Source organism: Phascolarctos cinereus, unplaced genomic scaffold (assembly GCF_003287225.1).
Source record: "Phascolarctos cinereus isolate Bilbo 61053 unplaced genomic scaffold, phaCin_HiC Scaffold_2;HRSCAF=192, whole genome shotgun sequence".
Lineage (NCBI taxonomy): Eukaryota > Metazoa > Chordata > Mammalia > Diprotodontia > Phascolarctidae > Phascolarctos > Phascolarctos cinereus.
Window position 1 is genome coordinate 8332850 of NW_027555625.1, and position 22149 is coordinate 8354998.

Consider the following 22149-nt stretch of genomic DNA (forward strand, 5'->3'; position numbering starts at 1 on the left):
AAGATGGTGTCCTTGACAGTAATAGAGAAGTTAGGAAGAGGAAAGGGTTTGAAGGGAAAGATAATGAGTTCATTTGCAGATGAGTTTAAAATCCAGTATATCATTTGTAATAAACAGAAATTCAAGACTAGAGGTCAACGAAAAGATTAAGGCTAGATTTGATAAATATCAGCATTGAGATGATAATTGAATCCTTGAAAGTGATGAGATCATCAGGGTAAATGGTATAGAGGAAGAATAGAAGAAGATACAGGACAGATATAGCTACTGGGGATACCCATAGTCAGCAGCATGACCAGGATGAAGATTCAGTAGTTAGATGGAGCAGTGAGACAGAACTCTCCTGAGAACCAGGAGAAAGTAGTGTCATGAAAACCTAGAGAGAAGAAAGTATCAAGGGAAAGAAGACAACTTGCAGGGTCAATGCCTGCAGTGATGTCAAGAAGGATGAAGATTGAGAAAAAGCCTTTAGATTTATCAATTAAGAGATCATTAGAAACTTTGGATAGAGAAGTTTCAGTTGAATGATAAACTCAAAAGCCAGACTGTAGAGAGTTAAGAATTGAGTGAGGGGAGAGGAAGTAGAGACACCAATTAGAGATAGCCTTCTCTCTTCACATATGCCCCCTTCTCTTCACATACGCCACCACCTTGGTGCAGGCCGTCTTCACCTCAACAGGGAGGAGGGATGTTGAATTGTAGCTTGTGGGGATGGATGAATCAAGCTAGAGCTTTGTTAGCACAGGGGAAATACAGGGATGTATGAAGGCAGGAGAGAAGCAGTAGACAGGGAGAGATCGAAGACTCATGAGAGATGGGTGATGATGGGCGGCAATGAGCTGGGGAAAATGAGATGGAGTAAGATTGCTTGTGCATGCAAAGGCATTTGCTTCGGCAAGGACAAGGACCATCTCATATGACACAGAGGTGAAGGAGGATACAGTGGCAGAAGATGTGTGGGCGAGTGAGATAAGGAAAAGAGGGGATGACAGAAATCTCAGTGAATAGCATCATTTTTTCCCAGTAAAATATGAAGGAAAGTTTCTCAGTTGAGAGGGTATGGATATGGGGAAACGTGGGAAGTTTGAGGAGGGAGAGATGAAAAAGGTTGGAATGACTCCGTCATGACTGGGATAGTGAATTAATTAGGTAGGTGTAAAAATGTCTACTTTGCTGCCATCAGGGCCCAGGTGAGGTTTTACATTTTGTAGGAGCAAAGGCAGAGGATGGTGGAATTGACCCAGGACTGAGGCTTGGCAGAGAAAGATCTACAATATGATAAGGGGCAAGGGTCTCAAGAGAAGAGGATAGTGTAGACTTGAATGGATCATTAAGGGGTCAAGATAGGGTAAGGAGGAGGGGTAAGGAGGTATTTAGTGTAGGAGTGATGGCTTGGGAAAGAACTGAGGGGTGGAGGGATTGAAGGTCATGGTTTGGGTAGCACAGTGGACAGTATGCCAGCCTGGTGTCAGGAAGACGAGTCTTCTTGAGTTCAAATCTGTCCTCAGACACTAACTAGCTGAATGATCCTGGGCAAGTTACTTCACCCTGTTTGCCTCAGTTTCCTCATCTGTAAAATGAGCTGGAGAAGCAAATGGAAATACACGTCATATCTTTGCTAAGAAAATCCCAAATGGGGTCACAAAGAGTTGGACATGACTGAAAAACGACTGAACGTCAACATGACTGGAAGGAAGAAGGAGAGTTGGAATGACAATAGATTGTGATCAGTCATCTGCACTCAGTGCTGTAAGGGCTTGTATTACGGCATCCTAACAAGCCCAAACCTGAGTGGCATATTGTTTCTGCTCCATCATGTGACTGCAGTAGGAGTATGTGTGTGCGTGTGTATGCGTGTGTATATTGTGTGTATGTTGGTGTTGGTGAGTGGCACACTAAATAAAATGAGTTTCTTGCTCAACATATATACATATGTGTATTTGTGTATGTATGTATATCTGTGTGTGTGTGCAGGTGTGTGTGTGTGCGTGTGTGTGCGTGTGTATATTGTGTGTATGTTGGTGTTGGTGAGTGGCACACTAAATAAAATGAGTTTCTTGCTCAACATATATACATATGTGTATTTGTGTATGTATGTATATCTCTGTGTGTGTGTGTATAATATATATATATAATATATATATATATATATATATATTATAATATATAGAAGAGAGAGAGAGAGAGAGAGAGAGAGAGAGAGAGAGAGAGAGAGAGAGAGCATATGTGAAGGTCTACAGAGTCGTTGTGCTAACCTCACTGTTGCATGCCTGCAAAAACTGAACAGTCTACCAGCACCATGCCAGGAAACCGAATCTCTTCCATTTGAATTGTCTTAAGAAGATTCTAAATATCACATGGCAAGAGAGGGACTGGACACTGAGGTTCCTTCTTCGAGCTGAACTGCCAGGCATTCAAACTCTACTGCAGAGAGTGCAACTCTGATGGGCTGGCCACATTGTTCAAATGCCAAACATGCATTTGTCTAAAGAACTACTTCATGGAAAACTCACAAAAGGCAAGCACCAAATGGTGGTCTGAAGAAGCCATACAAGGAAACTCTCAACATCTCTCCAAAGAACTTTGGAACCAATTATGAGACATGGGAGATACTCCACAGGGCCACCCAACATGACATGTCTGCATTAAAGAAGGCCCTGTGCTCTATGAGCAAAGCAGAATTGCAGTAGCTCAGAAGAAAAGACCCCAAATGTTCACATGGATTATTTGTGCCTGACCAGTGGCAGAACCTTCATATTGGGCTGATCAGTCACAATCAGGCACATTAAACTTTTACCTAAATTAATGATGCCATGTTGGTCCTATATGAGAATACAAGATAACCACCAACACTACCACCTTCATATATACATACAAACTATCTGAAGGATTTCATTCCAGAACTATAGAATCAAGATATACTGGGAATGCCAAAAGTTTTAATGCAGTTTCGTCAGCTTAGAATTGCAATAAGATTTTTGGGACACCAAATATTTACTCCTGGTTCTTGATTACTTCAAAGATTAAAGTATAGGGTCCTAAGATCATAGTTTTAGAGCTGGAAGAAATATTAAAGGTCACTGAATTCAACAGGGGTGGGGATGGGGGTGGTAGAGAAATGGGCTGCTCACACGTGGTGTGATGAGTAATAGGAACTAAATTTTCTTTAGCACATCAAGCAGGTTATAGTTTTCAGTGTTCTATATTTATTGTCTCATTTGGTTCTTACAACAGCCTTATGAGATGGGGCTATTAATGTCCTTTTTTTTCCTGATGAAGAAACTGAGGCCTAGAGAGGTCAGGTGATTTGTCCAGGATGGGAAGACAGCTGAAGTGAGCTAATTAATTAAACAAGGATCACTTTGTAGTGATTGTAATAAGACTGATTGCAGCCTCAGAACCCCTGACTTTGAGCCCATCTCCACTTTACCCACCCCTGCCCTGCAGCGCTGGGTGCTTTGGGGCAAGACTGCTTGGTCTCACCTGTAAGTGGGCAAAGACACTTGCACAAGTAGATTATCCTGCCCCATACATGCAGAAGGAATGGGACAAGCCTCAGCATCCCTTTCCTGGTGGTGACAAAACTGGAGCATGGAAAAGAAGCAATTGGTTGGGTTCATTCAACATGTCAGAGAGACTAAGTCAAGCTTTTTAAGGGGGTGTCGTCTTGCCAAGGAAACTGAGCCACCCTGAATGTGTTAGCCAAAGTTTGAAAGTCTGGTTACATAACCAATTAAAATTCTGGAAGGTTTCAAATGTTTGCAATGATGCGAATGCCAAGAGTTTCCCCAGTAAAAATAAATCTCAGGAGCACTGAGGACATGTGGGGATTCTTATTCCTGTAAAAAAAAATGAAGAGAGGGAGGGGGTCAACATTGTCATTACGAAAACCCTCTGGGAGGGAAATGCCCTTTATGAAATGTCTTGCTACTTCCTGGCTACTTCGGGTGTTTGCATGTTGCTTCATTTCCTCCCCCTCACTCCAGCATGCCCTCAATCGCCGCTGGAGAAGGTTGGGGCTCAAGGAATATTTGTGGTACCAGCATGGCTGTTTCCATGGACGCCAGAGCCTGGTGAATCGCCATGGAAACTGGTGAGGGAGGAAGAGGAGGATTGGAGGCCAATGATTTGTCTAAGAGTGCCTGACTCAATCATCTATCCACAGGGACAGTGGCCATCAGTAGGGGATGAGACTGAAACTGTCAATGAGACGCAGTGTGATATACTAGGATCTACAGTAGGGAAGACTTGCGTGCTAATTTCAACCCAAATGCTTCTTAGCTGTGTGACAGGATGAGGGGATGGGCACTAAATCTGTGATTTCGTTAGCGTGGCAAACTACCAGTTGAAGTAACTCCCTCTACTAAGGCAGATTGGTACCTTTTCTGAAACTTAAAATCTTCGAGAGTTGCCTAGGATACAAAGAAATCTGTGCCTCATCTAGGGCCATATAGCCAAAGTGTGGCAGAGGTATGGCTCAAAATTAAGGCTTTCTGCATCTGAGGCCAACACTTTAGCCACTCCGCTACACTGTCTTTCATGCAAAAGTCACATGAGGTGAGAGATATGATGATCCCCTAAAGCGTCATGCTGGGAGAATAGCATAGGATTCCTGACCACTGGTGTTCTGTAGTCCTGTAATGCAGTACTGGGACCTGGTGTATGATGAGGCTAGCACAGACCTACTACCCTGAGTTACAGACACTTAGACACAGGCCTGCGAGCTGAATGTCCCCAGCTCTCCCAGGTTTGTGTGCTGCTCTTGCATTAAAGAGGCAAACAACCAATTTGCTTCATTTATTTATTCATTCAATCAACAAGCATTTGGTAAGATTAAGCACTTGTATGTACCAACTTTGGGAACACGTAAACAAAAATAAAGAAAAAGGAAGAAAGAAGAGAATCCCTGCCCTCAGTGAGCTTACTTTCTGGTAAGGGAGACAATGTGTTCATATATAAATGTATGCAGAATAAATATAGACTAATTAAATAATTTAAATTTCAACATAGAGTGTAGTTTGAGAAGAGGATACTAGCCATTATGGGAATCATGAAAAGCTCGAGTGATGAACAAAGAGAAGACTGGTTTTATTAGACCATATAGTGTGGGAAGAGTAGTGTTCCTCTAACAAGACACTCCATGTCTCTGCTCTGGGCATTTCTCTCACTCTCCTCTATGCCTGGAACAGGGTTTTCCCCACTGTACTACACTGTCTCCCCTTAAAACACCCCAACAAATGATCATGCAGCCCCTGCCTGAGGATCTCCAGTGAGGGCTTCCTGAGGCTGTCTGGTCTTTTAAGAGATGACTGAGATTGTGAGGAACTTGCCTTTTTTGTTTCTTCATTTATATCTTTGTGACTTCTGCCCACTATTTCTGTATCCACCCTCAGGTCCAAAATGGACTCATTTCAACCCAATTCCAAGGCAACCTTTTAGATACTGAAGATGGTCACCATGTACCCCTAAGTCTTCTCTTGTGGAAGCTAAACAGATTCTATTCTCTCAGCCAGTCCTCAGGGTGGTATTGGCACAAGGCCCATCACTCTCCAGGTTTGCAGCCTGTGGAACCTCTCCATCTCCTTAATCTATTGATTCATCAGTTTGCACAGGTACATTCCCCCAACCAATTTAAACTGAGTGATAAAATGCTGCGTGTGTCCTGGTACCTTATTTGGGCAAGAGTTCCAAGCATTTTCACTGTCTGTCTTCCATGCTTGGAACTCTTTCCCTCCTCTTCTTTACTTTCTAGCTTCCCTGGCTTCCTTCAGGTCTCAGCTAAAATTCTATCTTCCGCAAGAAGCCTTTCCCAGTGCCCTGTAAGCTGCATAACTTCTCTCAAAGGCTTCTACTGTGTCTTGTTTGGACAAGGTTGTTTGCATGTGGTCTCGTCCCTTTGACTTGAGCTCCTTAACAGCAGGAATTAGTTTTTGCATTTCTCTGTATCCCCAGATTTTACGCAGTGCCTGGCACACAGTAAAAGCTAATAAATCCCAGGCGACTAGCTTCCTTGTCTCAATCAATCACAGGTTATAGAATAAGTATTAAAAATCTTCTTGGTTAGTTTTAGTGATAATTTAAAAGAAATGTGTGCAGATTGACTGAGGAAGTGTGGTCACGCCTAATCAGGCCTCACAAAATTAAGGGAGGGGCAAATTCAGGACTACAGAGGTAAGCACATGGAAAGAAGAGACTGTCCTACATCAATCCAGGAGTATGAACGGTTTGGGGGTGGGGGTGGGAGGAGGCCCTCAGGCCTCAGTCAACAATCCTGGGAGTTAGGTGCTATTATTATAGGCAGCTAGGTGGTGGTTGGAGTCAAGAAGACTTGAGTTCAAATCCAGCCTCAGACACTAGCTGTGTGACCCTGAACATGTCACAATCCTGTTTCTCTTTTTCCTCATCTGTAAAATGGACTGCAGAGGGAAATGGCAAATCATTCCATTATTTTTGTGAAGGAAACCTCAAATGGGATCATTAATTGAAATGACTAAGCAAAAAAAAAGTGCTATTATTATCCCTATTTTACAGTTGAGGAAACTGAGGTAAACAGAGTTTAGGTGACTTTTCCAGTGTTACCTAACTAGCAGGCATCTGAGGCTGGATTTGAACTTCGTGAGTTATAATTCCGGGCTCAGTTCTTTATCCATTGCACCATGCAGCTGCCCCTATACAAAAGATGGCTACACCAAGTTGTTTTTTGTTTTCTTTCAAATGAACGCATGGAAGGTTTGTTGGATCATAGCAGCTATCATTGTTCCCAGAATGATTCCCCAGTCCAGGGTACTGCCCAGTCATCCTCTCCTCATCCTGGTAGTTTTCCGTCCTATTTCCATTGCTTTTCTGCTCTCTCTGGGTAAGATCCAGCGTGAACGAGATGCTCACAAGCTGGCAGGGACCTCAGAGGTCACTAGACCAATCCTCTCATTTTACAGAGGAGGAAATTGAGGCCTCAAGCAAGGATGTGTCTTTGGGCCTAGTCCTAGATAATACAGGTGCTAATTAGCAGAGCTGAAACTCAGCACACCCAGCGTTATATATGAATACAACACTCACTTCCTGGGATACGTACGCCAATGTTACTTTTCAGGTTCACCCTTCCTGTTATACTGGGTTTGAAGTAAAAGCACTGATGAGCTAACAACTTGCCTGAGTTACTGGGCAGCTCTTTCTCAAATTGTGTTGGATTCTTCCCCCCGACAAAAACAGAGTTATGAATCAATGAACATACTGCCAGACTAGAAACCACAGGTGAGCTCAGGACATGTCAATAACAGTCCATAAAAGGCATGCCAATGAGCCTGTTGGGAAGTTCTTTACAGAGTGTGACTCTGGGCCCATTGATTTCAGGGAACAATTTCTTTTTCCTTTATTAACAGAGTTGATATCCTGGTAAGGCAAGAACTCTGGGTGGTTATTAATGGATAATTAATTTCTCTTGCAAAATCAGACTGTTCCCACTCCTTTCCTGGATATAATAATCAAAGACATGAGTCCCAAAGGACTGATCTACCAACAACTCACATAGAACTTAGGTATACACGTAGGGACACCAGTTGCAAAATATCAACATCCAAGTCCTAGGATTGGAGTCACAGGAGCTGAGTTTCAATACTGCCTGTCTTTCTTGTGACCTGGGTGATCTAGGTAAAGGAATTTATTCTCTCAAGTCTTAAGTTTCTCTCTTTATAAAAGGATGGGTTTGGAGTAGACGAGTCATAAAGTATCTTCCAAATGTAAATCATAAAGCTTTTTTTTTATATGAGAATTGTCTAGTGGAGTTGGTAGACCACAAACTCAGTGTATATCAATGATGTGATTTGGCAGTTAAGAAAGAAAATTAAATCTTGGGCTTTGTTAACAGAATCATAGTGTCTAGGGAAATTGGAGGTGACCATTCCACTATATTCTTCCCTAATCAGAATATAGGTGGATTATTTTGTTCAGTTATGCACAGCTAGGTGCTACAGTCAATAGAGCACTGGCCTTGGAATCAGGGAGACTCATCGTCATGAGATCAAATATAGCCTCAGACACTAGCTATGTGACCTTGGTCAAGTCACTTTACCCTGTTTGCTTTAATTCCTCATTTGTAAAATGAGCTGTAGAAGGAAATGGCAAACTATTCTAGAATCTTTGCTAAGAAAATCCAAATGTGGTCACAAAGGGGGTCTAATATGACTGAAAAAAATGACTCAATAACAAAAATGTTAAGTTCAGGGGGGCATCCTTTATGAAGCATATTAATAAGTCATAGAATATCTAGTAGAGGTTCACCGGGATGAAGAGACGATTAAATTTCATGACCTATGCAGATCAGTTGAAGGAAGTGAGATGTTTAGTTTACAGAAGGGAAAATGTATGGGTAGGAAGGCATAATGGGGGCAAAATGAAATGAGGCAAACATGTATATATGTGGGCTGGGGGCAACAGGGGAGGGAGACAAACAAACATCAAACACCCAAAGCAGGGGTGGGGAACCTGTGGCCTGAAGGCCACATGTGGCCCTCTAGGTCCTCAAGTGCAGCCCTTTGACTGTGCCTACACTTCACAGAACAAGATTTAATAAAAAAAAATTTATTCTATAAAACTTGGCCTCAGTCAGTAGGCTGCGCTCCAAGACCGTGGAAGCCACATGTGGCCTCAAGGCTGCAGGTTCCCACCCTTGACCCAAACCATCTTCCTAGCACTCAGAGCTCTTCTGAAGTGGAATCAGCCTCTCTGGAGTCCTTCTATTGGCTGCTGCATGATGATTTCTTCTGGGTGTTGTGTGGGGACGTCTCATTCAGAGACAGGTTTAATGATCTGTGTGTCTCGGGCTCCATGAGCTCTAAGGTCCCTCCCAGCTCTGTAAGCCTGACATGTTGTCATCACCTCCAAGAGCTGTAGGAAAGTTGCCCATTTGAGTCTCTTTCCTAAATCACAGAATGAGTGATTCAGAGCTGGAAGTGACTTTAGAAGCCATCCAATCCAGTCTCTTCATTTTACAGGCAAAGAAACTTAATCCCATATAAGGAAATGTGTTGCCCAAGTATCTGAAGACAAATCTCATGGTTCCCCTGCATCTTTTCTGCTGTAAGTTAAACCTTTCCATTAGTTGAACCTCATATGGCATGGGCTTTTCACCAACCTAATTGCTCTTCTCTGGGCATTTATTCACTCTAGTGAGTAAATGCCACTCCTAAATGTGTCAACAAGACAATAAAATAATACTTCATTAACATTATGACCAGTGCAATTTGAATTTGGAATATCATCTCCTTATTCTGTGAAATGGGGATGACTTTTATGAGTGGATTGTTGATACTGATGAAAGAAAAACAATCATATTATAACAACCCCATTTATCGATTTCTCTTTAATTCAACCATATGATTATAGATGTAGAGCCATAAGGGATATCAGAGACCATCCAGTTTAATCCCACCATTTTATAGACGAGCAAACTGAGGCCCAGAGAAGTTAAGAAATTTGTCCACCATCACACAAGTAAAGCTGGACTTTTATCTGAGGTCCTCTGGTCACATTTTCTACTTCATTCTCATGTAAATATTCTCTTTTTATTAGGACTGTCTGGAAATGAGATCCTAAGTCGCTTGTTTACTCAGTTAGTGCCCTCAGAGGAAGGCCTGTATCATCGTATGAATCTTTGATTTCCCAGTGCCCAGCACAGAGCTTTCCACAAGGTCACAGCTTCACAAATATCTCTTGAATGGAGTTGACAGAGAAACGCAACCCTGGAAAATGCTCTTTTCTAATTTCCTTTAATCTCTTGACAGGGTTGGCCCATTGACTAGGCTTTTATCTTAGCAAGAAGATGCTTTCAGGAAAGATTGAGGGCGGTGGAACCATAGCCTCTACGTGGGCAGTTTTCAGTCTGTTCAGAAATGCACCCCAGCTTCCTGCAGCTGCTGATGTACAATGAGCTGGAACTCTGCTTGAATAGAAGGAAGAGAAAGGGCTGGAACACATCTGGGAAACTGAGAATGATGGAGTGCTGTGTGTTGTTGTTGTTTTTCTCAATCCCCTTTTAACCTCCTTTCTGCAAAGTAGAGTGTTTTAGCAATGGTATGGACTACATTGCTTTGATTCCATTTTTATTGATGCCTTGAGTTTTGAAAATACATTCATTTCTTAATATATTTCATTGCCCTCCCTTACCTGCAAAGAAATCAATTGTAACAAAGATTAAAAAAGAAACAGGGGAAAAAGCCACCAATTCAATGAAACCAAACAATATATCAACCATGAATAACTATATGCAGTACTCTACATGCAGAACCCCTATCTCTGCAATGAAGAGAAGAAAAGCACATTTTCCTCAACTCTTCTCCAAGATCAAGCATTCAGTATCATTTCATTTTTCTATTTTTACATGAACGTTATGGGAACCATTTGTACATTGTTATCCTGATTCTGGTTACTTTGTTTGGTATGAATTTGTATAAGTTCTCATGTATCTCTGAATTCATTTTTCATTCTTGTGTTTGTCTGGCAGTCAATAAACATTTAGAAGCACCTATCATGTGCCAGCACTGTGCTAAGCAATGGGGTACAATGAAAAACAAAAGACAGTCTCTGCCCTTGGGCATCTTACAGTATGATGGGTGGTGGTAGGGAACGGGTAACCAATTACATATACACAAAAACATCCGCAAGATAAATGGGAAATAATCAATGGAGAGAAAGCACTGCAATTAAACAGGAATAGGAAAGACTTCCTGTAGAAGGTGGGACTTTAGCTGGGCTTTGAAGAAGCCAGGGAAGGTAGGAGGCATAGATGAGAAGGGAGAGTGTCGAAGGCTTGAAGGACACTTAATGAAAATGCTGGATTCTTGATCTGCAATGTCTTATATAACAAGCAGGGCAGTGTCATTAGATCAGAAGTCCAAAATGGTAGCAGTGTCATAAGATAAAGGAGGGGTAGACTAGAAATGCAACAAAGCTAGAAAAGACAGGACTTGTACAAGAAATGGGATACATAATGGAGTGAGAATAAGGAATTAAGGGTGACAACTTGATGGTGAGGCCAGGTGACTAGGAGGATGATGGTACCCTCTACAGTAATAGGGGAATTTGGAAGAGGATCAGTGTTTTGTAGAAAGATAATGAATTCAGTTATGGACATGTTGATTTTAAGATCTTTATGAGACATCTAGTTTGAGATGTCCAATAGGCATTTGGAGAAGTAAGACTGGAAGTCAGTAGAGAGGTTAGGGCTGGTCAAATAAATCTGAAAATCATGTACAAAGAGCTATTTAAATCTGGGGGGGATAGAATTATCAAGTGGAATACTATATAGAAAGAAGAAGATATGGCTCAAGACAGAACTGTAAGGGACACTCACATTTAATGGCTGTGACCTGGGTGAAGACTCAGCTATGAGAAGGATGAGTCTGATACGTAGGAGGAGATCTAGGAGAGAAGAGTGACATGAAAACATAAAGATAGGAGAAGATCAAAGATAAGAGAGTGGTCACCAGTGTTAAAGACTATAGAGAAGTCAAGGAGAAGGAGGATCGAGAAAACACCATTGGATTAATTAAGAAATTGTTGGTGACTTTAGAGAGAACAACTTCAGTTGAATGATGAAGTCAGAAACCAGAAACAGAACGTAAAGAATGGAGCTAAAGGAAAGGAAGCAGAGTCATCAATTATAGAAAGCTTTCCTAAGAATTTTAGCTGAGAGAGGGGGAGAAAGAGAGAATAGATACAGACAAATACAAGATGATAGCCAATTATCAAGGTATGGATGAATCAAGTGAGGGTTTTTTTGAGGATGGCATGGACATGTTTGTGAACAGTAACAAAGTTGTTAGTATACAGGGAGAAATTGAAGAAAAGTGAGACAGTGGGAGTGATGGAAGGGACAGTCTTCTGCAGAAAATAGGATGTATTGACATCACTTGTACATGAGGAGGGGTTTGACTTGGCAAGTAGAAGAGTCACCTCTTCAGGTAAGTTAGAAATGATAAGGGGAGTAGTATCTTATTGATATGAGGTGAAGATTAAGAGAGAAGAGGAGAGCTCTCAGAAAATGGCCTCATTTTACAGTGAAATATGAGGCTGAGTCTTCAGTTGACAGGACTTGGAAGGGGGACACATAAACATTTTGAGAAGAGATGAAAATAGTTTGGAAGAACCTTTGGGGAGAGTGGATAGTGAGTTATTAGGGAGCTTTAACAAGATTGCCTTCTCACAGTTAGATGGTGAGGGAAATAGAGCGCCAAGACTAGAGTCAAGAGGACATTTTCATGAGTTCAAATCTGGCCTCAGACCCTTATTAGTCTTGTGACCCTGGACAAGACAATTAACTCTGCCTAAATTTCCTCATTTGTGAAATGAGATGGCGAAGGAAATGGCAAACCACTCCAACATCTTTGCCCAGAAAACCCCAAGCCGGGTCACAAAGTGTCAGGTATGACTGAAATGACTGAAAAATAACAGTAATCAGGATGTACATTGAAGCTCTCTTGGATGAGGACACAAGTTGGAGGAGTGAGGAAATCTGTAATGCAGGAAATGAACTCATTCAGGAAGGAAGGCAAATGTCCCGAATGTTGGTAGGCAACAGTCACAAGAATGTTGATTGTGTGGTGAATATAGACTGTATGAACCTCAAAGGAAGAGAGGTTCCTGGGTGACAGCGGGCTCACGGAAAGCCTGGAAGTAGCAATATGGCATAAGAAATATTCCAACATCCCCATCACAAGAAATGAATTTAAGGCAAGGATGTATTGGAGCCAGCTACAATAGGCATATAAGAGATGATTATTAAAATTTCAGTGTGAGCATTTACACTTTAGAAGTCAGCAAATACTACAAATTAATGTTTGGTTTATTGTTTTGTTGATTTTATAGACATAAGAAAGTTATGATTAAAATGTTAATAATGCAAAATAAACTTTAAAGTGTGTCATGGATACATTCCTTTTTCCTAGAGAACTGGCTGTTAAAAATTTACCAGATGGATTAGTGGAATTGCTTAATTACACGATACAGAGTAGTAAATGACCATAGTAATCTGGTGTTTGATAAACTCAAAGATCCAAGCTTTTCAGAGTACAAATTCAGCACTTGACAAAATTGTCAGGAAAACTGGAAAGAAGTTTGGAAGAAACTAGGCATAAATTAACATCTCACACCATTTACTAAGATAAGGTCAAAATGGATAAATGTTTTAGACATGAAGGGTGATATCATAAAAAATTAGGGTTGCATAAGGTAATGCATCTGCCAGATCTATGGATAAGAGAAGAGTTTATGATGAAACAAGAGAGAGAGAGGATCACAGGAAAAAAAATAATTTTGATAACATGAAATTTACAAGTTTTTGTACAAATGAAACTAAAGCAGCCAAAAGTAGAAGGAAAACAGGAAACTGGGAAAAAATAACACAGCAACTTTCTCTGATAAAGGCCTCATTTATAGTGAAATATATATTCAGACATATTGAAAATTGAGCCACATTTATATAAAAAATGAGCCATTTACCCAATCTATAAATATTCAAAGGATATGAACAGGCAGTTTTCTGAAGGAGAAATCAAAGTTATCAATGTTTACATAAAATATTCTAAATCACTCTTGATTAGAGAAATGAAAATTAAAACAATTCTTATTGGCCAACATGAGACAAAAGGAAAATGAAAGGTGCTGGAGAGGATGTGGAAAAATTGGGATATTAATGCAGTATTAGTGGAGATGTGAACCAATCCACCCATTCTGGAGGACAATTTGGAACTATGCCCAAAAATCTATAAAACTACATACTCTTTAATTTAGCAATACATCTACTAGGTCTATAGCCTGAATGGCTGAACAAGTTTTGGTAAACGACTGTGACGGGATATTATTGTGCTATAAGAAATGATGGGCAGGATGGTTTCAGAAAAACCTGGGAAGACTTATTTTAACTGTTGCAAAGTGAGATGAGCACATCCGGAGAACATTGTACATAATGATTGCTCTATTTTAAGGATGATCAACTGTGAAAAACTTGACTGCTTTGATTGAGATAATGATCTCAGATAATTCCAAAGGACCCATGATGGAAAGTACTTTCAATCTTTAGAGAGAGAGCTGTTAAACTCTGAATACAGATTGAAGCATACTTAAACCAACCAACAAACAAAAACAACTTGATTTTTCCTTGGGGTGTGTGTGTGTGTGTGTGTGTGTGTTGTCTTTTACAGCATGGCTAATATGGAACTATATTTTGCCTAACTTAATTATATAAGCCCTATCATATTGCTTGCCTTCTCAAGGGGGCAGGGGGGGTGAGAGGGAAGGAGAGAATTTTGAACTCAAATTTTTTAAAAGGAATTTTGTTTTTTTACATGTAATCTAGAAATATCTAATGAAATAAATAAAATATATTAAAAAAAATAAACATTTGTGGCAGTTAGGTGGCACAGTGGATAGAGCACTGGCCCTGAAATCAGGAGATCTGAGTTCTAATCCGGCCTCAGACCAAGCACTTGACACATACTAGTTGTGTAACCCTGGGCAAGTCACTTAACTCCAATTGCCTAAAATAAATAAATGAATAAATAAATACATACATAAATAAATAGATGGATAGATGAATAAACAAACAAACAAACAAATAAATGAATAAATAAATTGCTTTGAGAGCATGTGAAAGTGTAACCCATGCTGCAAAGGGTGACCAGGGAAAGTGTATAACTAGGTGGGAGCTAGGTCTCAATGAGTGTAAGAAGATATGAAGGAGAAAGGAAAAAAAAAAGTTTAAAATGAAGGTCCATTTGTTAGCAGGTATTCCAAGAGGACCCAGTGGAAGGGGTGGGAAACTTTAAAGAAGGGCATTGATGGGGTTGGGTTGAGGGTATGGGAATAAGGGAGAAGTTATTGTGTTGAGGAGAAGGCAAGAACCAAGTCTGAACAATGGCAACTGGGATGGACAGGAAATGATGGGATGGGAGTATGTGAATTATAGAGGAACGAGCTTAGATAGGTTATTGTTTTCCACAGACGTTCAGTCTAGAGATATTACTGTCCAGGACATTGAGTAATAGTGTACATTCTGAAAAAAGGATGATGGGATGCCTGGGTTCATGCAAGCTGACAGGCATAGGGTTTGGATGGGTGCAGAGAGTGCCTGGAGTGCCTGCTCTATAAGCATCAGAAGAGCTTGGCCTCCACAAAGGAAAAGCAAAGAATGAAGAATCACTATTGCCCAGGCTCTGATAAGCAATTGGATGGACAATGTCCCCAAGTTGTTTATCAGTGCATAAATTTTGTGTGATGTTGCAAATTGTGTGGTTGTAGATAAAATGAAATTTGGATTGACAAAAATGAAGTGCTTATGCAGGGTACAAAAAGACTCAAGCTAGGATAGAAATACATGAAAAACCCCTATGAAAAGGCTGAACCATAAGTGGAAAGTATGTACTGATCCACCCTTGCCATATGGTGTCATTGGCTAATGGAATTTTGCTAGAAATTTTCAGTTAGAATTCATGAAATGTTGTTAATGCAATGGAGGCAGAACTATTTCTGGACAATCAATTCTCACATTTACTTTGATTTCCAATTTGCCTTGTTTTGCAAATAGCCTTGCCTCATTCCACAGGCTTCCTCTCCTTATCTTCTTCCATCCCCCTGTGGGTGAAGCTGTTCTTTCCCAGTGAGGCTGTGCATTATGCAGTGTTGTCCCATGTTGTCTCCATTTTGAAAAGGAGAACCATGATTTTCAGGAAGGGAAAGTGGCTTGTTTCGGGTAATACAGTCATTGACAGAGCCAGGAACAGACCATAAGTTTCCAGACCTTGGCTCACAGTATTCTAGGTCAGAGAATGGGCTGTTGGGTTATAGATTTTAGGGGTCATAGCTATGGGGGAATTTGGAGGTAATTTCATCTGCCTCTTTTAATAGATTTTAATAGATTTAAATGCCACTATCATGGCATCATAGGTAGAATTCAGATATTCGAAGCCAGGTCCTCTTATGTCAAATCCAATTGTCTTGTTAAGGCACCAGTCTGACTAATGGTGGATTCCACATCATCAATGTTTCTTTGGGATGCTAACCACCTCAACCTTCCAAATTTTGCCACTGGACCTTCACAGAATCTCAAAGTGAAAGAGGCCTCAGTGGGTAACTTGTCCAACCTACACCTGAACATAACATATCAGACAATTGGTTGTACAGTCGTTGATTGGAGAGTTACATTGATTTCACTCTAAATTTGATTATGAAAATTCCTATCCTTTAATATATCGTGGACCTATTCAGAAATATATCATTTCAGTTCTAAGAAAGACATCAGAGACCATTTAGTCTCACCTATACCTAGATAAGGATTGCTCTGATAATTCCCTTGATATAGCAAGTCATCATCCACTCTTTATTTGATGACGACTAGTGAAGAAAAACACACCGTCTATTAAAGCAACTCATTCCAATTTGGAGAGCACAGATGATTAGGAAGCCCCTCATTCCCCATTGTCAAGCATACATTTGTCTCCTTGCAAACTGATAGCTTTGATTTGTGCCCTTTCTGCCCCTTGGGAGACAAACAGAAGAAGTCTAATCTTCCAAATGCTAACCTATTACGTACTTTAAGACAGTGTTTACTCTCTTTCCCTGTTTAAACATTCCCAGTTTGCTCAAACCATCCTTATCCAATATGAACATGAGGTTCCCCACCATTTTGGAATTCCCCACCACCAATAATTACAACCTCTTTGTTAATGTCGTGGGGTAATTCCCTATTTCTTAGTTACTCTTTGACAATGGGAGGGGGAGGGGAAAAGAGAGAGAGAGAGAGAGAGAGAGAGAGAGAGAGAGAGAGAGAGAGAGAGAGAGAGGAAAGAGGAGAGAGAGAGAGAGAGAGAGAGAGAGAGAGAGAGAGAGAGAGAGACAGAGACAGAATCAAAAGACTTGGGGGTGGGGTGGGTCTATGGTTCATTATCTATGTGAGTAGAGACCAATCACTTAAATCTCTGAGACTCAATTTATTCCTCTGCAAAATGGGAATTATAATAAATGAACTTATCTTGCAGAATTGTTGTGAGTGAAATACTTTGCGGACATTAAAAAACTGCTGAGGTCTAACCTGTCTGTATATCTTCACTTCTTATTCACTGGAAGTGTGGGGAAGCTTACTCTCAACTACCATTCTCAAGGTCCCATTAGTATGACACACTTTTCCTTGAGGTGTGGAGGAAGCCAATCCTCTGGGGAAGCAGGCTGCTCCTCTTCATAGGATTTTACTCAAGTGGGAGCATCCTCCATGGCCTTGCACTACTGCCTCTTCCCCCCTCAAAAATTGATCCTAGCCAGTTTCATCTCTGAGTCTAATCTCCCTACTGATGTAAGGATCCTTGCTATGTGATCTTGGTAAGGAGGCTATCTAGGGGCTACTTATAGACATCCAGGTACAGTTGAAAAGAATTCTAGGTCTGAAGTCAGAAAACCTGGGTTTCTAGTGCCCGCTCAGCCTCTTAGAACCTGTGTGACCTGAGGAAGAGGCATAACTTCTCTACTCTTAATTTCCATGTGCAAAATGATGCGGTTGGACTAGCTGACTTCCAAGCTCTCCAAAGCTCTGAACCTATGACTGATAATGATGTCAGTTGGAGAGATGTTGGTAGTTGATGACATACTCTGCCTCTTGTTGGCTTGGGTCCTGTTGCCCATAATAGATTTTCCTTCCACACTCTAATTTCTAGCTTGGTTTTGGATTCCATAGCCTAGGCACCAAATAGTGCACAGTTTCCTTTTTCTTCCCCCATGCCAAAAATACCCAAACTCCAGCAGCAGAGGATGAGGTGTTAATGGGATCTTAACATAGGAATGCTTGCAGTGTGATATTCAGAGGCAAAGACAAGATGCAGGACTCCTTCTGGGCTCAGAATCTGCATTGCACAATCCATAGGCTTGTTACTTAGAAACTGCTGGAATGAAAACATTGCCCTGGCACCTGTCTCTTTACAAAGAAAAGTGACTACTCAATTGCTGGCCTCTTCCAAAGTCTGTTGGGAAGTAGGAGCCCATTAATTGTTTATTATGGAGACCCAAGGAAGGTGCACTAATTCTTCTTGTATTCATAGCCAATTTCCCCTTCTCCTTATAACCCTCCATTTGCACCATTTCATTATCCACAGTCTAGGGAGTGTGGGGCAGCAAGGTCGTGCTGAGGCCTTTGGCTTTCATATCTTCCTATCACCAAGATCTTGCTGGTGTACTCTCAGGAAAACTGCAGAAAAGCCCCATGGACTTGATTCCAGCATAGTGAGGTCGAGAACAAAGGACAATAAGCAACGGGCCTCAAATCCCCCCTGAGAAAGGGACCTTAAGGGTTAAAGGATTCTGAGATATAAAGGCTAAAATCAGGGGTCATGTGGTCAAGACACATTTCATTTTACAGAGAACAGACATATGAGTTCTAGAGATGGGAAGAGACTATCTCCAAGAAAAATGCCCAGATTGTATTCAAAACCATTCATTTAGTATATATTAAGCAAAGATTATTTACCAGAAACTGTATTAAGCATTGGAGATATAAAGCAAAAGGCAAAAAAAAAAATGAATGAGAGGGAGCAGAGAGAGAAGGAGAGGGAAAGAGGAAGCAAGCAAGGAGAGAAAAGAGAAAAGGAAAGAGGGAAGGGAGAGATGAAAGAAGGAAGGAAGGAAGGAATGAGGGAGAAGAGGAAAGAAGGAGAAAGGAAGGAAGGAAAGAAAAATGGAAGGACAAAAGGAAAGAGGGAAAAGGAAGAAAAGTAGGAAAGAAAAAATGATCAATGGGAGGAAGAAAAGGAGGGGAGGAAGAAAGGAAAGAAGGAGAGATGGAAGGAAAGAAGAAAGGAAGGAAGAATGAGAGGAAGGAAGTAAAGAAGGTAGGAAGAAAAAGGGAGTAAGTAGGGAGTAAGACAAAATAAAATTATCAGAAAACAATTTTTGTGGTGTTGAGAAGGTTATCAGTATTGGCCTAATGTAATCTGACTTCACATTCAGGACTCTTATCAATGAAGGTACAGGTCATATTTCAATTAGGAGCAGCTAGGTGGCACAGTGGATAGAATGTCAGGCCTTAAGTCAGGAAGAATGATTTTCTTGAATTCAAATCAGGCCTCAGATATTTACTAGCTGTATGAACTTAGGCAAGTCACTTATCCCTGTTTGCTTCAGTTTCTCATCTGTAAAAATAGTCTGGAGAAGAAATGGCAAACAATTCCAGTATCTTTGCCAAGAAAATTCCAAATGGGGTCACAAAGAGTCAGACATGACTGAAATGACTGTACAACATCTCTTAACTGGTACTAGAATGGGAATCATTTCTATAATATCACCCAAACTGGTCAGCCATCATCTCCTTAAAGATGTCTATTGATGAAGAGACATCTCTGCACCTCCCAAGGAAGTCCATAATGCTGGAGATAGTTTATTTTAATTTAAAAAGAAAAGTCCCCCCCCACATTCTTTGTAGTGCTGCTCTTTGATGATAAGTAGAACAAGTCTGATCCTTGTTCTATTGGACTGCCCTTCAAGCACTCGATGACCATTCCCGTGTTCCAGAAGCTTCTTTAGTTTCTTCCAAAGATGATCACATGACAGCCTGTCATCATTACAGTCAGCCTTGCTTGGCACCCCATTGTCTTTCTATCAGGTGGCTTCTGTGAACCAGGGCTTCCTATTTCTCCTTCTGTCAATCCCTTTCTAAGGTCAGAGTAATGAACTCCAAGACTTATGGAATTCTGAATAAAACCCATCATGGAAAGCAGGACACCTATTTGGGTTCCAGGCTAGTTCAGTCACTCCCACTCTGGATGGGGCCAAGGAAAAACTAACATGCTCCTTCCTAGAAGAATTCATCCCATTTTCCCCAGATTCTAGATATTTGCATGCAGTTGTCTTCTCTACACGGTGTAAAATACTTCTCTCATTTGTCTGAAATAATAGAACTCTCTTTGAATTTACAATGATAGGAGAGGGTTCAAATCCCAGATCTGCCACTTGCTATCTGTAACATCTAGGTGATACAATGCATAGAGTCCTAGGCCTGGAGTCAGGAAGAGTTTAAATTAGACCTCAGATATTTACTGGCTGTGTAACCTTAGGTAAATCACCTAAACTCAGTTTCTTCAACTGTAAAATGAAGATAATAATGTTGTGAGGATCAAATGAGATGATGATGATGATGATGCTAGGGCAAGTCAGTTTACCAAATTGGTAAAAATAAGAGAGTTGGATGAGTTGACATCTAGGATTCTACTAGGGTGGCTAAGTGGCACGGGGGATACAATTCTAGGCCCATAGTCAGGAAAACTCATCTTCATGAGTTCAAATCCAGCCTTAGACACTTACTAGCTGTGTGACTCTGGGCAAGTCACTTCACCATGTTCGCCTCAGTTTCTCACCTGTAAAGTGCGCTGGAAAAGGAAATGGCAAACCACTCCAGCATCTTTGTCAAGAAAACCCCAAATGAGGTCAGGAGGAGTCAGACATAACTAGAACTACTGAATAGCAAACAACAGGATCCCTCTGGGCATAAAGAATATGGCAACGGTTTGACAGTATGAAATAAGGGCTATGTCCCATAATTAGTAAGTTAGGCAAGCATTTATTAAGTACCTAATGTGTGCCAGCACTTTACTGGACACTAGATATACAGAGACAAAAATGAAACAGTCAGTGCCCTCAAGCAGCTTACAATGTACTAAATGGAAAGAACATGTACACAGGGAAGTAAATGTTTAATAGAAAATACCATACGTAAAGTAAATATAAAATGATTGGTAGGAGGAGGATACTAGCAAATGGAAGAATCAGGAAGGGCTTCTTATATTACTTAAAATAAAGTAATTTCTTAAATGAACTTTGAAGGAAGCTTGATGTTTTCAAGGTGAAGTTTAGGGCAAAATAAATAGAAGGCATTAGGGGAAGACCTATATACAAAGGTGTGGCAGGGGGAGACGAAATATGTAACATTGAGCACTTCAGGTTGGGATGTAGGGTTCCTGAGGAGGAATAGCGTGAGGTAAGCCTGGCCAGTTGGGCTGAGGTGGGTCTGCAGTGGCAGAGCTTCCAAGCACCAGAAGGCTCAGAATGAGAAAAATCCAAGGGTTGTAGTAACTCAGAGATCACGGTGAGTGAGGGAGAGGTAGAGTCAGCAGACTGAATGCAAGGGATTAAGAAGTGACCACCTGGGGCCAGAAGTGTAGATGACTTTTCTTCTTCTTTTTTCTAATACTCTGCCCCAAAAGAAAGAAAGAAAAAAAGATAAAGGATAATAGCCTGAGGGGATGAAAGAGAAAAAAAAAGCTTTTTTTCTTTTTATTTATTTGTCTTCTCCTCATGATTAGGGAGAAGTGAACACATTTGGAGGCAGCACTGAAGAAGGAGACAAAGAAAAAGATGAAACTGAAGATTAGAGGGATAAGACCTTACAAGGGACCCTATTGTTGAGGTCAGATTCAGGAGAGCAGTTTTAGTGTGAACGAATTCACTTAGACGCCCATTTTCTTAGCCAATGAGAGCTTTTATTTACATGAAAAGCACACAGACCCTTTTAGCAAAAGGCTAATCGAGACCCTGATATTCGGGGAACCAGGCTTATATAGAGGTTTCAGAATGATGACGTTGTTTTAGAGGGTTTTTTTGTTTGTTTGTTTGTTTTTAAAGGAGGTTAAAGATTGAGGACAGGACAAGGAAGGATTTTATGACATAGAATGTGGGAGATAAAAGAATTCTTTACTGTCCAGCACAGGTGTTTAGGGTTTTATTCTGGGTTAAAGATTTAACGGACAGGGTGGGGGGACACAGGTTAAAGATTAGGAACAGGGGAAACACAGGATAAGGGAGACAAAAACAAGTCTTTTGGTACAGGTTAAGGAAGAGTTTTATGGTATTTCAAGATAAGGGGGAAAGGACTTTAGGATGCTCTTAAGTTACAGGATGAGCTACAGAATGAGTCTCCCCCACCCTTAGGAGGGGCCTAAGAAAGTACTGGAAAAGCAACTCTTAATATTCTTCTTAACCCCGAGGGTAGCATTTATATCCGCCTCACTATCATGCATTTGTTCCATATTCAGTTTGTCATCCCCTTGATCCTTTTTCAGATAACCTCTGTATCACCAAGCTGCCACCATCTTTGATGGTGATTTTTGAGGCTAAATGTAAGAC